The 15,849-nt window shown below is 40.7% G+C and overlaps 1 non-coding gene across 1 annotated transcript; it reads right to left on the reverse strand.

Annotated features, from left to right (window-relative positions):
- Positions 1–1,986: 1,986 nt before the first annotated feature.
- Trnas-cga lies at positions 1,987–2,061 on the reverse strand. The gene has a single exon. It is a non-coding gene; the product is annotated as a tRNA-Ser (tRNA).
- Positions 2,062–15,849: the final 13,788 nt, after the last annotated feature.

A 15,849-nucleotide genomic window follows, 5' to 3' on the forward strand; every position in this document is an offset into this window, starting at 1 on the left:
GTGGAAATGGCATGGCAAGCCGTTCCACAGGACTACATCCAGCATCTCTACGATCGTCTCCATGGGAGAATAGCAGCCTGCATTGCTGCGAAAGGTGGATATACACTGTACTAGTGCCGACATTGTGCATGCTCTGTTGCCTGTGTCTATGTGCCTGTGGTTCTGTCAGTGTGATCATGTGATGTATCTGACCCCAGGAATGTGTCAATAAAGTTTCCCCTTCCTGGGACAATGAATTCACGGTGTTCTTATTTCAATTTCCAGGAGCGTACATTTAAAAATTTATATTTAGCTTTTACGTACAGCACATCAGCTTTTTGAACTGCATCAATGTGTTCATCATCATCATTGTTTATTAAGAAAGAATTCTGAGTGATACATAATCAGACAGAGATTATTTTAAGAATATGGATATCACAGTTCCTTGACAGAACTCAAAGCAAATTGAACCCAGTATTGGGAATGTCGAACAGGATTTAAACCCAGCAGATCTTGTCCGTGGAAGAAATCTGGTATGTATGTTTCTTGACTTTAAAACAGATACACAATTACAATGATTTCAATTTTTATTCCTATTGGAACCAGATACACGCACAAGACAAATACTGAATTTTATGAAAACAGAATCAAGCAAAAGTACTCTTTATAAAATGGATAGGGGAAATCCAAAACAATCTAAAATTACCAGTACTTATACAAGAAGATATCCGAAACGAGGAAATATTTCGATAAAAAATTAAACAATGGCAAACTGGTCAGTAGAAAAAACCGGAGAAGAAGAGCGGAGTAGCTTCGTCTGAAGTGATGAAATAAGCTCACAGCAAAAGATTGAAAAAATTGTGGACTCAGATGAAGACAACAAATACTTTGTTCACGTCTAAATGACTTCATTCGCATAAAATAAACACAGTAGGCAACTACAAAAGCAAGGCAAAAATTTCTTGGAATGGCAGTGCAATGCTGTTCATTTTATTTATTTATTCATTGATATATTTATTTCGCCTAGCATGAGAAGGGTCTCCCGGTCCTGACATATTTAACCAGACATGCTTAGTGAGTGAACACTAAGCATGGTACATGAGCAGTACAAAATAATACTACTAATAATAATAATAATAATAATAAGAGTAGTAATTATAATGCTTAAAAATTGAACTACAATGCTTCTCGGCTTCCCAGTAGCAGTGTCAAAAGGTCGTATTGTCACATGAGGACCATTGGCACTGATAAAATATCCATCTTCCGAATACAGCAATTAACTTTGCTGGAATCTACAAGAATTATCCACCGATATATCACGCTCGGGAATTGTTTGGCCAGTGTTGAAGTACGGGATGCAGCACAGTGATCTCATTTACAGTGTATACCGTTGTAATAATAATTATTATAACAAATTATTACAGATGTTATATTTATCTTATGGATAAGAATAAAAACTATCCATTTTTACATGAATTTATCATAGTGTTTTTAATCAGGCATTTCACCAATTGTATTAAGCGTATTCAGTGGCCTACAAAGACGACCATTGGCACTGATAAAATACCCATCTGCCGAATACAGTAATTAACTTTGCTAGAATCTACAAGAATTATCCACCGATATATCACGCTCTGGAGTTGTCTGGCCTGTGTTGAAGTACGGGATCCAGCACAGTGATCTCATTTACAGTGTTTACCGTTGTAATAATAATTATTATAACAAATTATTACAGATGTTATATTTATCTTATGGATAAGAATATAAACTATCCATTTTTACATGAATTTTTCATAGTGTTTTTAATCAGGCAATTTCACTAATTGTATTAAGCGTATTCAGTGGCCTACAAAGAAATAAAAGAGACAGTTTTTTAATTTAATTTAATTATAAATATTCTTAGTGAGATACATTGTTCCCTAGCAACATATTTCGATTCCGGAATGAAATTTTCACTCTGCAGCGGAGTGTGCGCAGATATGAAACTTCCTGGCAGATTAAAACTGTGTGCCGGGCCGAGACTCGAACTCGGGACCTTTGCCTTTCGCGGGCAAGTGCTCTACCAACTGAGCTACCCAAGCACGACTCACGCCCCGTCGGGTAGCTCAGTTGGTAGAGCACTTGCCCGCGAAAGGCAAAGGCCCCGAGTTCGAGTCTCGGCCCAGCACACAGTTTTAATCTGCCAGGAAGTTTCATATTTCCATTATTTCAGAATTTAAGTTATCTACAATTATAGGAACACACACAGTAGATACGAAAAAAGCATTCTTAGACACGATCAAAATCAGAATGCTCATGAGAGACGTCTTATAAAAGCGAGGCAACCGTTTGACTTTCTGCCGCAACCTTGCCTAACACGCAGGAACTTGTTTCCCGGTTGCTAAAGGTCAAAACAGGTCGGCCATCCTGCGCATCAGTTCTCTCGTCGCGTCCCTCTTTGTGAGAGATTAAAATCTGGGAAGCGCTTCCTCCTCGGTACTACTGACGCTAACGAAGAGACTGGAGACGCAGCGTGCGATGGGAAGTAAATGTCAGAGGATGGCTGCAGGACGCGGATGAGCGAGCAGCCTCAGAACCGGTGCTGCCAGCTACCAAAGGCGAACTGCTTCTGCTTTTCCACAGCTCACAGCTGCGAGCGATTCTCAACTCGCCGGCACTGCAAAAAGAAAGAAAGGGTAGAGTTTAACGCCCCATCCACATCGAGGTCATAAGAGACTTGCTCTATAGGCCAGACGTGGGACCCCTGAACGGATGAAAGAGGCGTGGGAAATCTACATCGAGATGGCCAGGCAGGCATTTGAAACCTGCACCATCGAAAACGAATTCTATCAGGTAAAAACTGTAGTAATAATTCGACAAAATATCAGCCTGTTGCAAAGACCAGAATGATCTTATAATATACAAAAATTAGAAGTTGTGTAGTTCATCTACATCTACATCCATACTCCGCAAGCCACCTGACGGTCTGTGGTGGAGGGTACCTTGAGTACCTCTATCGGGTCTCCCTTCTATTCCAGTCTCGTATTGTTCGTGGAAAGATGGATTGTCGGTATGCCTCTGTGTTGGCTCTAATCTCTCTGATTTTATCCTCATGGTCTCTTCGCGAGATATACGTAGGAGGGAGCAATATACTGCTTGACTCCTCGGTGAAGGTATGTTCTCGAAACTTCAACAAAAGCCCGTACCGAGCTACTGAGCGTCTCTCCTGCAGATTCTTCCACTGGAGTTTATCTATAATCTCCGTAACGCTTTCGCGCTTACTAAATGATCCTGTAACGAAGCGCGCTGCTCTCCGTTGGATCTTCTCTATCTCTTCTATCAACCCTATCTGGTACGGATCCCACACTACCGAGCAGTATTCAAGCAGTGGGCGAACAAGCGTACTGTAACCTACTTCCTTTGTTTTCGGATTGCATTTCCTTAGGATTCTTCCAATGAATCTCAGTCTGGCATCTGCTTTACCACTTTAAATCACTCCTAATGCGTACTCCCAGATAATTTATGGAATTAACTGCTTCCAGTTGCTGACCTGCTATATTGTAGCTAAATGATAAGGGATCTTTTTTTCCATGTATTCGCAGCACATTACACTTGTCTACATTGAGATTCAATTGCCATTCCCTGCACCATGCGTCCATTCGCTGCACATCCTCCTGCATTGCAGTACAATTTTCCGTTGTTACAACCTCTCGATATACCACAGCATAATCCGCAAAAAGCCTCAGTGAACTTCCGATGTCATCCACAAGGTCATTTATGTATATTGTGAATAGCAACGGCCCTACGACACTCCCCTGCGGCACACCTGAAATCACTCTTACTTCGGCAGACTTCTCTCCATTGAGAATGACATGCTGCGTTCTGTTATCTAGGAACTCTTCAGTCCAATCACACAATTGGTCTGATAGTCCATGCGCTCTTACTTTGTTCATTAAACGACTGTGGGGAACTGTATCGAACGCCTTGCGGAAGTCAAGAAACACGGCATCTACCTGGAAACCCGTGTCTATGGCCCTCTGAGTCTCGTGGACGAATAGCGCGAGCTGGGTTTCACACGATCGTCTTTTTCGAAACCCATGCTGATTCCTACAGAGTAGATTTCTATTTTCCAGAAAAGTCATTATACTCGAACATAATATGCATCTTGCGATAACATGATTGGAAAACTCCAAGAGCCGTATTTCTGGGCAGAATCTAAGAATATTCTTCTGCTCTATGTTTCTAGTCCTCAGAGATCGTTCATGAAACGTGAATGTGCGGTATATCTTTGCTGTAGTATTAGTGAGTCTCAGCGAGAGTCTGTTATGTTATACGAATATTTTGGTGTAACAGCATATAGAGGTACGAAATGGAACGATCACACAGGCTAGATGTGGGTAAAGAAATTGGGAGGCTACGATTCATGGTTAGGGTACTGGGAAACTACACCATGTCTACAAAACAGTTTTATTTTAAACACTTCTAAGGTCCATTCCTGAATGCTGCTCAAGTGTATGGGACTCATATCATGTTGGATAAACGCAGGACATTGAGCATATACAAAGAAGGGCGATGTCAGTGGTCACAGGTTTTTTTTTATTTGCGAGGGAGTGAATTTCAAATGTTGAAATGCCCTAACTGGTGAAAACTCAAAAAATTTGCAATGCATCTTGCGATAACCTGATTGGAAAACTCCAAGAGCCGTATTTCTGGGCAGAATCTAAGAATATTCTTCTGCTCTATGTTTCTAGTCCTTAGAGATCGTGTAGAAAAATCAGGTACATAGCAATTCGCACAGAAACGTACAATCCGTGAATAGAATAAGAAAAGTTCTTAATGTATAGAACACTAAAAAGTATGTTCCGTCACACACTTGAGAGTAATCTGCGAGGAATAGCTATAGACGTAGACTAGTTTCGATAATCATCCCATTATAACCGTTTTATCTGTTGAATCAGCTATGATCTAGCGCATCTAAAAGCCTGTGCCTTAACAGAAGGGTTAATTTCTAAATGACTGTTGCACTTTACATTCACTTACGTAAAATGTGTCACTTGTGTCAGCAGTAGAGTTCCTTACAGGCGTTATAACCATTCATATGGACAGTAGATTTTACGAGCAGAAAAACGGTGACTCGCCAGATACAGCAGTGTTCAGAATATGGAATGTGACTCCTCGGAGACGACTGTTAGTAATTAATACTGCTTTGATGTAGCCTCCTTTATAATTTAGCTAACAAACATGGATAGAAAAGTAAATTGCTGATCAGATCGGTCCAAATTTGTCACAATACTGAGTGCCATTAGCACGAAATTCTATGATTTTCTATTATGCTGTATAGTTTCTGTAGGATTAGTTTTTTAAATGTGGGCGAAGCACTGTTGGAACTCTAGTATAAATTAATGAAGACACACATCAGTTTCATTTAGATAAACATATGTTTTCTTTTATGTCTTCTTATGCTTGTAAAAGTCTACGTCTACTTTGGCACTTTTACTTATTTATTGCTACCTCATCAAGACCTGCCATGCTAAGTCTCTATTACTTAAAACACGAAGTGACATTATATTGGAATTTATTGCGGTAAAGTCCACAATCATAAAACCGTTAGCATCAAAAAGAAAATATGTAGCATAGTGTAAAACAAAATGAAGAATAACCCAATTCCATCTGCATACTATAAATTTATTTCTATTCTATAATTCAAGGTTTCGTAGTTGGCCTGAATTGTCATCGAGTCTTATCAGTGACTTGTCGTGCGTCCTGTCCTGTTGACTGAACTAATTTGATCTGTTCGGCGCCTTCTGGCTGTTGGCGCCTCGACAGTTCTCGAGCCACTCAAAGCGCATACGATTTCCTGCTCTTCTGATATTAAATTGTACACTCTAAATATCAACACATAAACATATTAACATAAAAACATAGACTTTACAAACAGACAAGATGAGCAAAGCAAAGAACTTTGTGTATTAAAATTGCAGCCTTCACCTTGCTGTGAGATAAGACACTCTTTACCCGTCCAGTTCTGCAGAAGCTGCCGACCTAAATGCGTCGTAGGTCTCGGGGTTAGGACACTGACTTGTAAAGCAAGGAGTCACCGTTATACTCCTATCTCTGGCATTCTGTGAGCTTTAAAGTATCGTTACAATGTGTGTTCATTACTCTGATAAGTTTCAACGGTTATGGAAAATGCGTATTTGCGAAAAAGAAAAAAAAATTAAAGGTAACTGAGAATTTCCAAATCATAATTGAACATGCTGTGTTAGCAAGTTTCCGAGTACGAATATACTTAAAAAAAGAGTTTTAAATTTGTCATATTTCTCATAACATCTGCGACATGAAAATTCCTAATGAATGACCAAATGAAGGAAAAGTGACGATTTTCTCACAAGCGAAGAACAATGTACGCTCAGGTTGAAACTAGATCTCTAACTCTCATTTAAGTATCTTACATATCCGTCCTACGATCAGGCACCCGAATAATGTAAGAACTTCAGTATAAACTTCTTAAACATTACTGCCCACTTTCCCTGAACGAACAGCTCATTACAGTGAAGGAAACAATGAAAACGTGATGAAAGCAAACATCCAAGTACCGATTTGAAAAGACCTTCAAACTTCTTGCCGGATTTTATCTTGAAACTCATGCGATATTTCGATAAGATAACTACCCGTTAATTTCATACAGTTTCAAGAATTTATCTTCGCAATTGGTGCATGTATTATCGATGCTACTTGAGAATAACAGGCGTTTGTCTCGTAGGACTACCATGGGGCTATCGAACAAAAACTTTCGACGTGAGTTCAGCGAGCGTTGTAAACATTATCACGTCTGATTGTCGAATGCTTCACATCCATGTAGTATTGAAAACTAAATTTCCAGGCCTCCTTCGCGTTCCGAAATGGACATGACTTTCATAGGAACTAAAAACAAGTGTGCGTATGAAGAGATGTACAAATTGTGTATAACGAGATTACAAGCTAGAAACTAGTACCAGGGCCCATAAAACATGAAGCGCTATTCAACAAAAATCACACGTGGATGGTCGGAGCGTGTAAAAGATGTTTCAAAAATATCACGCCATTATGCTGGCAACACATAACATGTGACAGGCCTGTTTGCCACTTTATCTGTGACAAAAAAGTGTAACGAATAATCATTGGGACCTAATTATGACGATCTCTACCCCTAAACAAGTGTATTCAGCTATCTTGACCATCTCTCGCATCCTCTTCTCTGAGCATGTTCATTTCTCTTCCTTCCTCACTTACTTACGCTGCACTTGCAGAGGTTCATTTTTGTCATTGAAAAGATAGATTAATCAGAATCTCACTTGGCCGTCGATTGTCTCCAAGCCGATGGTCAAAAGACTAGTCTCCTTCTTTCTGTCCCCTACGTCATCACTGTCATTTTATTTATTTGTTCACTTATGTCCTTGACTGTACGTCAGAAAATTCGTAGTGTTCCATGAGCCTTCGTCGGGTGCTCCGGAGACGCGGAATTGTGATTTTTTTCTTCCCGTTTCATGTTGATAAGCCTCCTCAGTCTTCAATTAATTACCTTCTTGTGCTAGTACCAATATGTTATTTCTTCTCATGCGAAGCAGATGCTAGTGCACGGTGAAAAGTAATTTTCCTGGCTCGGGAATGGTGTTAATACCCAGCTTCTGTTCCCAAATCAGCACGGATTTAGAAAGGATCACTCGTGCGAAACTCAGCTTGAGCATTTCTCGCATGATATCCTGCGAACCATGGATAAACGGCAACAGACAGATTCCATATTCCTGTACTTCCCGTAAGCGTTTGACACAATGCCCCAATGCAGACTGTTAAGGAAGGTTCGAGCATACAGAATAGGCTCTCAGATATGTGAGTGTCTCGAAGACTTCTTAAGTATATTGTCCTGAACGGCGAGTGTTCATGAGAGACAAGGGCGGCTTCAGGAGTGCACCAAGGAAGTGTGATATGAGCGCTCTTGTTCTTGCTACACAAAAACGATGTGACAGATAAGGTGAGCAGCAATATGCAACGGTTTTCTAATGCTACAGTAGTGTACGGGAAAGTGTTATCGTTGAGTAACTGTAGGAGGATACAGAATGACTCAGACAGAATTCCTACTTGGGGTGATTAACGACAGCTTGTTCTAAATGTAGAAAACTTCAAATTAATGCGGATGAATAGAAAAACAATCCCAAAATATTCGAATACAGTATAAAGAGTGTGCTGGTTGACACAATCACGTCGATTAAATTTGTAGTCGTAACGTTGCAAAGCGATATGAAATGGAACGGGCGAGTGAGGTCGGTACTAAAGATGGAAGATAGTCGACTTCGGTTCATGCGGAATTTTAGGAAAGTGTAGCTCAACTATAAAAGAGAATGCGTATAGAACACTAGTACGACCCATTCTTGAGTGCTGCTCGAGAGTTTGGGGTCTCTACATGTCTGATTAAAAGAAGACTGCGAAGGACTTCAGAGGAGTGCTGCTAGATTAGTTACTGATGGATTGGATCAACAAGCTTCATAAACTCAAATGGGAATTCCAGGAGGGAGGACGAAGTTCTTTTCGCAAAACACTTTTCAAAAAATTAAGAGAACCGTCATTTCTGGCCGACTGCAGAACGATTCTGCTGTTGCCAACGCACGTTTGGCGTAAGGACCACGAAGACAAGATAAAAGAAATTAGAGCTCGTACGGAGGCGAATAGATAGTTGTTATTCGCGTGCCCAATTTATGAGTGGAACAGGAAATAGTGGTACCAGGTATCCGTGACCATGTACCGTATTGTGAATTGCAGAGTATGTATGTAGATGTACATGTTCAGAAGTTTTCTTGGCCAACTGGATGGAAAAAATACATGAGAGGATACCTAACTTGCAAAAGACATGTCATTTTCGATATGGACAGCAAAGCTGTGCACTAAGTTGTTTCAGCAAAGAAGAAGCAGTGGAATCTGAAATGTGAATTGATGGAAACTCCAGCGAATTCATGAGATTTGTCACCCGTTTTCAATCTTTTCCTACATCAAAGTAAATCTGTTAGTCTGATGAAGAGATCATCCAGAATCGTTGTTGGGGAATGGAATTTAGTCACTGAAAAAAGACTTTGGACCATGAGCACAGACTAAAGGGACTAAGCCGAAAAATATTTGCATTTTTTATTTAAATGACAGTATTTCCCTGCGATACATAACAATTTTGTCCCTGGCCTAGTAAAATGCTGATAATTTTAACTAGGTAACATACTTCAACAATATTTTCATATAATTCTGTTTGCAGCAACAATGATAAATGCTCGAAATCACTTTTTAGAAAGTCCTCAGTCTTCTGAAACTGGGATGCAAGCAATCCTAGCATCATTTCATTTGGGGATTACTGTAAACGAAAATTTGAAAATATAAAAAGAAATCGTGTTTCATAACTGCAATATCGCAACGCAACAGTTGGTGTACCTGCAGCTGCTAAATATTTAGACCGTTAGGATCAATGGAGTTAATTTACATTGAGCCAAAAGCCGATTTTGCGACGAAGTTTAGTGCTAGAAAGGCAACACATGCACAAAGGAGACAAACACATTAAGAAATTAATGGCTTCCTAAATAACACGTACCTGTGGGCCTTGGGGCAGGCACGTGGGACGGTATTGTTCTCCACGGCCAAGCGTTATGTCATCTACCTGTCCTTCACAGCAAGGGGGTGTTATTCCGGCTACGGCCTGTTTATGTGCACTCTTCCAAGGAGAGTGATGATTTGTTTTAAATTTACCTCATGACAATATATTTTGGTTCCCTGGGACAGGATATTATTTCGAAGGCCAGATTTCCCAGTTTAGTTACAAACCCTTTGGGGAAGACCCCAATTATCTTTGTAAAACGTTTTTGAGAGTATGTAATGTTTACTATAAAGTGTACATCCTCAGGATCACGTAGAGAGATGTGGCTCGTGGAGAGAGGTGTTAAGGTCAGGAATTGAGAAATAAAGTTTGGGGTATATAGATAATACAATGATTCATGATTGCCATAAAGTGTAATACGATGAGCTACAGGGATGTAATTCTGCTATGCTGATGTTATACACATTAGAGTGGAAAGAAAGATTAGGTTTTAACGTCCTGTCGGCGAACAAGATCATCAGAGGCAGAAAAGACAGAGGAAGAGAAGAAATATGTGAACTCCGAGAAACTGCAATATGACTTTATTCATCTGTATTTTATTGAATGAATAAAGTCATATTGCAGCTTATACTTGGCCACGTATTCCTTTTTCAAATACGTAGTAACTGTGGAGTGCCACCTGCAGAAAGTAGAACGGAAGTTTACAAGGAAGAAATAATTGTGAAATCCTTCACCAAATTTGAACTCGTACCATGATACCATATAGCATAATATTTTCGTGCAAATCAGCTCAAGAATAGATGACATGTTTAGTTGGAACTTTACCGTCCGGTTACTATGTAGCGCTAATTCACGAACTTATCGTAGCAAATCCTATTTAATAAGCTTGTATTCTTGTATTCCATCTCATGATATTTATCGTTCACAACATGACCACCTGTAAAGCGAAGAGTAACATTCATCCTTGAACATAAGGCTGAGATATGCTCTTTATGCTGAGAGAACGTTCTCGTCTTACATTGCGCTTGTTACGTTGTCATAGAATCGTGAAACACATTGTTTCAATTCAATAAGCGAATAACAACTAAATACCTAGAATAATCGTACTAATGATATAATGAGAGCATGGTATGTTACACTTGAATAACCGACACCTTCAGTCACAAATATTAGTGTATTATTATGATACACGATGCAGTTCCCTCCCTGCCGGTCCACCGACAGGTGTAGATAGATTCATATATCAGTCCTAGCGCTAATGGATGAGGTAAGGTCATAGAAGTGTGTATTCCCGTTATAAGAAGACTGTGTGTCAAAGTCTTGAAAATACGTATTACGGGAAGGGAAAAACAAAGGAGTCTAAAATAAGGAAGTGTGGGAAACTTACCAGATAAGTTGAGAAATACATTACTTGACGTAATAGTGGCGTTTAATGGCTGACAGCTATACTCTACAATACGTATCACTTCATCCAAGGCTCATGTGTTTACGTATCCACAAAAAAAAAAAAAAAAAAAAAAAAAAAAATGGAAATATAGAATAGTGGAATAGTAGGAGTCAACCACAGTTGCAGCTTATTTGATGACAGAGTTAAACCATATGTTGCAATATGGATTGCGGTTACATAATATCGTGTTTCTACCTTCTACTACATTTATAAAAGTCCTTACATTCACCACGACGGAAGGTACCTAGACCACCTCGAGCAAAGGAAAATATACCTCCATAATATGTAAATATGAAGTATACTATGTAACATCCTCCCCTAACAATACTATTAGTCCTGCCGCGAGACAATGCATGTATAACAATACATTTATTAAATCAAACAATTGTTGCAAAACTTATAGCTGTGCTTCATATGTACTGTTATAATAAAATGGAATGCAAAACTTTCTCAGCAACTAGTATGAGGTCCCAGAAACTATTCTATCAGTGATGAAGATCAAAGCTAAATAGTTTTGTTTCAACATAATACGAAAAACACATTTAATTACTAACACACGAAAATTTAAACATTATCGAAAACCTGTACAGTAATTATTCCTAATGCTGGCCCTTCAGTTTTACCAGCCAGTAACCGTTCTGAATAATCCCAATTTTGTTCATGCAACTTTAACACTGTACTGAGATTTCAGTGACAACATCCAAGCAAAGCACTTCAGATCATTCCCTTGCAACTGTAAATCTCGTGAAGCTTTAACTATTCTTTTATGAAAAGCACGTGGAGTATTTCAGAAACAAGACTGAATGAATGATAAGAACTATATTACTTCACAAATGTTACTGAATGTTGTTACCCAACTAAATTACTTTTCACATGAATGAAATAGGATACTTGGAAATATCGCAGCACTTTGAATAGTATCCTGTCTAGTTAAATGACTAATGCTAAAATATGGATAGTCAACACACAGTTTAAGGAACACTAACTTATCATTGAATAAGAAACCACATAACCGATCCATGGAGTTATATAGTACTCAACTGATTATGTGAAACGAAGGTGGTGGCTATGGTGGTTTCCTAAAGCTGCTCAAAAATGCGACAAAAGTATCCACGGCTCTTGTTGTATAACAAGCTATGAAAATTCCCTTCTTAGCGTAGAATTTTCATAGGACAGAGCTAACCAATGTGTGCCATGAATAATGAGCCAAATTGTTTCCACATCCGAGGCTACGTTAGATAATCTTGTTGCTCCTCTTGCCTCATTCGGCACATAAGCTACGAATACTCTGCGTGCTAGCCATTGACTCACTCTTGCCACACAGGAGTCTTGCAGTTCGACCGCCAAATCCACCTTTTCTATTCCCGCCATGCGGATTTCGTTGCAGAGGTCTTCCCCCCAGCTTTTACATAATTACAATTCTAATTGTCCTATGGATGAACCAATGCACCAGGTATAGTTTTAACATTTAAATCATTTTACAGAACAGTGCTTTCAAAATTACATATTTCATTGCGGAGGTGTTCCCTCCAGCTTTTACATGACTACAATCTTAATTGCCCTATGGATGAACCAATGCTCCAAGTATAGTTATAACATTTAAATAATTTTGCCGAACATTAGTTTTAAAATTACGTATTGAGGATAATTATACTGAAATACAGTATTAGAAAATTTTTACACCGATATTACATCAGTGATTATGGGTATACAGATGTCACATTAAGTAAAGTCGGACAAACAAGTTATTCAAATAAGTATGGTGATATCGATATTAAGGTGACAAATTAATGCCATTTTTATCTTTGTTTCATGCCACCTTCTTGATGTTACAATTTAAAAGACCAGCAATGTACCCTGAGGTGACAAAAGTCAGGGAATACCTCCTAATACTATGTCGGACCTCATTTTTCCCGGCATAGTGCAGCAACTTGACGTGGCATGGTCTCAACAAGTCGCTGGAAGTACCCTGCAGAAATATTATGCACTTCTGCCTCTGTAACCGTCCATAATTCCGAAAGTCTTACCGGTGTAGAATTCTGTGCATTTATCTCCGATAAATGTTCGACGGGATTGATGTCGGGTGATCTGAGTGGCCAAATCATTCGATCGAATTTTCCAGAATGCTCTTGAAACCAATCGTGAACAATTGCGGCCAGGTGACACGACATCGCTGTTTGGGGACATGAAGTCCATGAATGGCTGCAAATGGTTTCCAAGTTGCCGAAAATATCCATTTCCAGTCAATGATCGTTTCAGTTGGATCAGAGGACCCAGTCCACTCCATGCAAAAACAGCCCACTTCACTATGCAGCCACCACCAACTTGCACAGTGCCTTGTGGAGAACTTGGGTCCATGGCTTCGGGGGGTCCGCACCACACTTGAACCCTATCATCAGCTCGTACCAACTGAAATCGGGATTCATCTGACCAGGACACGGATTTCCAGTAGTCTATCGGACAACCGATATGGCCACGAGCCCAGGGAAGGCGCTGCACGCGATGTCGTGCTGTTAGCAAAGGCACTGGCGTCGGTCTTCTGGTATCATAGCCCATTAACGCCAAATTTCACCGCATTGTCCTAATGGATACCTTCGTCGTCGCCCCATATTGATTTCTGCGGTTATTTCACTCTGTATTACTTGTCTGTTATCACTGACAACTCAACTTAAACGCAACGCCTCTCGGTCGTTAAGTGAGGGTCGTCGGACACTGCACTGTGTGTGGTGAGAAGTAATGCCTGAAATTTTGTATTCTCGGCACGCTCTTGACATTGTGGATCTCGGAATATTGAATTCCCCAATGATTTCCGAAATGGAATGTCCCATGCATCTAGCTCCAACTGCCATTCCGCGTTCGAAGTCTGTTAATTGCTGTCGTGCGGCCACAATCACGTCGGAAACCGTTTCATATGAATCACGTGAGTACAAATGACCGATCTGCCAATGCACTGCCGTTTTATACCTTGTGTATGCAATACTATCGCCATCTGCATGTTCATATATCTTTTGCCCATGAATTTGTCACCTCGGTGTATATAGTAATAATAATAGTAATAATGATAATAAAATTAATAATAATAACAGACTAGGTCGTGTCGTGGTGGGGCGGCTCAGTATCCAATGACACAGACGACAACGCAGGGAAATTTAGCTTGCTGCCCTGTAAGAGGACAACGGAAGCTAACTATTCCATAGTGTAGGATGCTCAACAAGATGGAAGCGGTTATGAAGACCATCAACACGACAGAATTGGCGGAAGAGACATCCTGCGAAATCCACTTCGAGTTTGACTCGTAGCAAGCGGCACAAGCGGTCAGTATCTGGCCACAACAGGTGCAACTGGGATTCCTTTTCTGGAACCAACACTTCTGTCCTAAAAAGCTGGACTTCGTCCAAAACTTGAGATAATCAATTATCACTAGGCGTGGCAGGAAACAAACCTTTACCCCAACGGTAATCAATGCACTGCTATCAAGAACAGTATGATCAGGCTGTCACGCTCTGGGCATCTGGACTCGCACGCTAACAGAGGGAGTCGCAATCCTCTAGCTAACTTCGCCCAAACATCAAAATATTTAAAGGTTTTCAGTGACTTCAGCCGCATTTGGGCATTGAAACGGATCAATGGCAAGAGGTGAAAATTTGGCACAAACAATGACTCGAACCAGGATTCCCGCTCAACGCGAGCGGTCGTCTTAACCGCTGTGGCCACCCAAGCACTCTTCCTAGCTGACCCAAATTCCCAGTCTAATGCACACTACTAAAGTAGTGTTATCCACACATCAACGCCTCACTCGCATTTAGGATTCCCTCAAGAATGGTGGGCACCCGCACAGCAGGAGGGGATTTTTGGCCGTCGCACCTTATAGTGTCTGTGTTTTCGGACGCCTGTTGCACTCTATTATTGTAGTCACTTGCCCATGAACATCTCACTCACCACTTCGGATTCCCGAAAGATAGGACGTGGTGGACAACAGGTTAGGAATTTGCGTTGGATGGGAAGCGTGCTCGGATGGCCGGGGCTGTTAAGGCCAGAACTCACGTTAAGCGGGAGATCCGGGTTCGGATCTCAATCCGGCACAAATTCTTACCCTTTCCCGTTAATTAATTTCAATGCCCAAATGCGGCCAGTGTCATTGCAAACCTTTCAACAGTGTTTGTATGGCCACTGGACCACATAAGGTGACTGTTCTTTCAAACGTGTCCGAACCACTTATATACCGTTTGGTTGTAATTAAACTTTCCCAATTTAACACGTTATAACACGGAAACTATTTACAGTACGAGTACCAATCTCGGTAGCATTAATGTCCAGAGTATGGGATGCATGTTTCCCATGTATCAGAGCGCCACCGTCCAGTTCCAACTATGGCCACCAGGTGCCGTGATTAGTCATCGTGATTCATAGTCTTACACACCTGATCAGTCGCAGTGCACTTGATGACGTGTCAACATGAGCAGGGCATTATTGGTGAAGCTCTGTTATCAAAACAGCTCTCATGCTGCAGCTGCACTTCGAGAATATCTCTGGCTGAAAGAATTACGGAAGAGTCCTCTTTCTCCGGTTTCAATCAACTAGAGAACTGGGCGTCGCTCCAGGAAGAGGCCGACAACCTGTTGCACCACAGGTGGTTGATGAAATCGCTGTTGCTATGGTAGACAACCCTGCGCGCGATCCCGTGGTCCAATCTACGGACGGTGCCTTGAACCATTCTCATATGGTATCTGCACAAGATTCATGTCGTACAGCAGCTTGGCACAACAACGTGTTGACTTCGCTCGCCACTTTCTCGCAAGGATTGAAGTTGATGAGGGCTGGCCCTGGAAACATC

Source organism: Schistocerca piceifrons, chromosome X (genome assembly GCF_021461385.2).
Source record: "Schistocerca piceifrons isolate TAMUIC-IGC-003096 chromosome X, iqSchPice1.1, whole genome shotgun sequence".
Lineage (NCBI taxonomy): Eukaryota > Metazoa > Arthropoda > Insecta > Orthoptera > Acrididae > Schistocerca > Schistocerca piceifrons.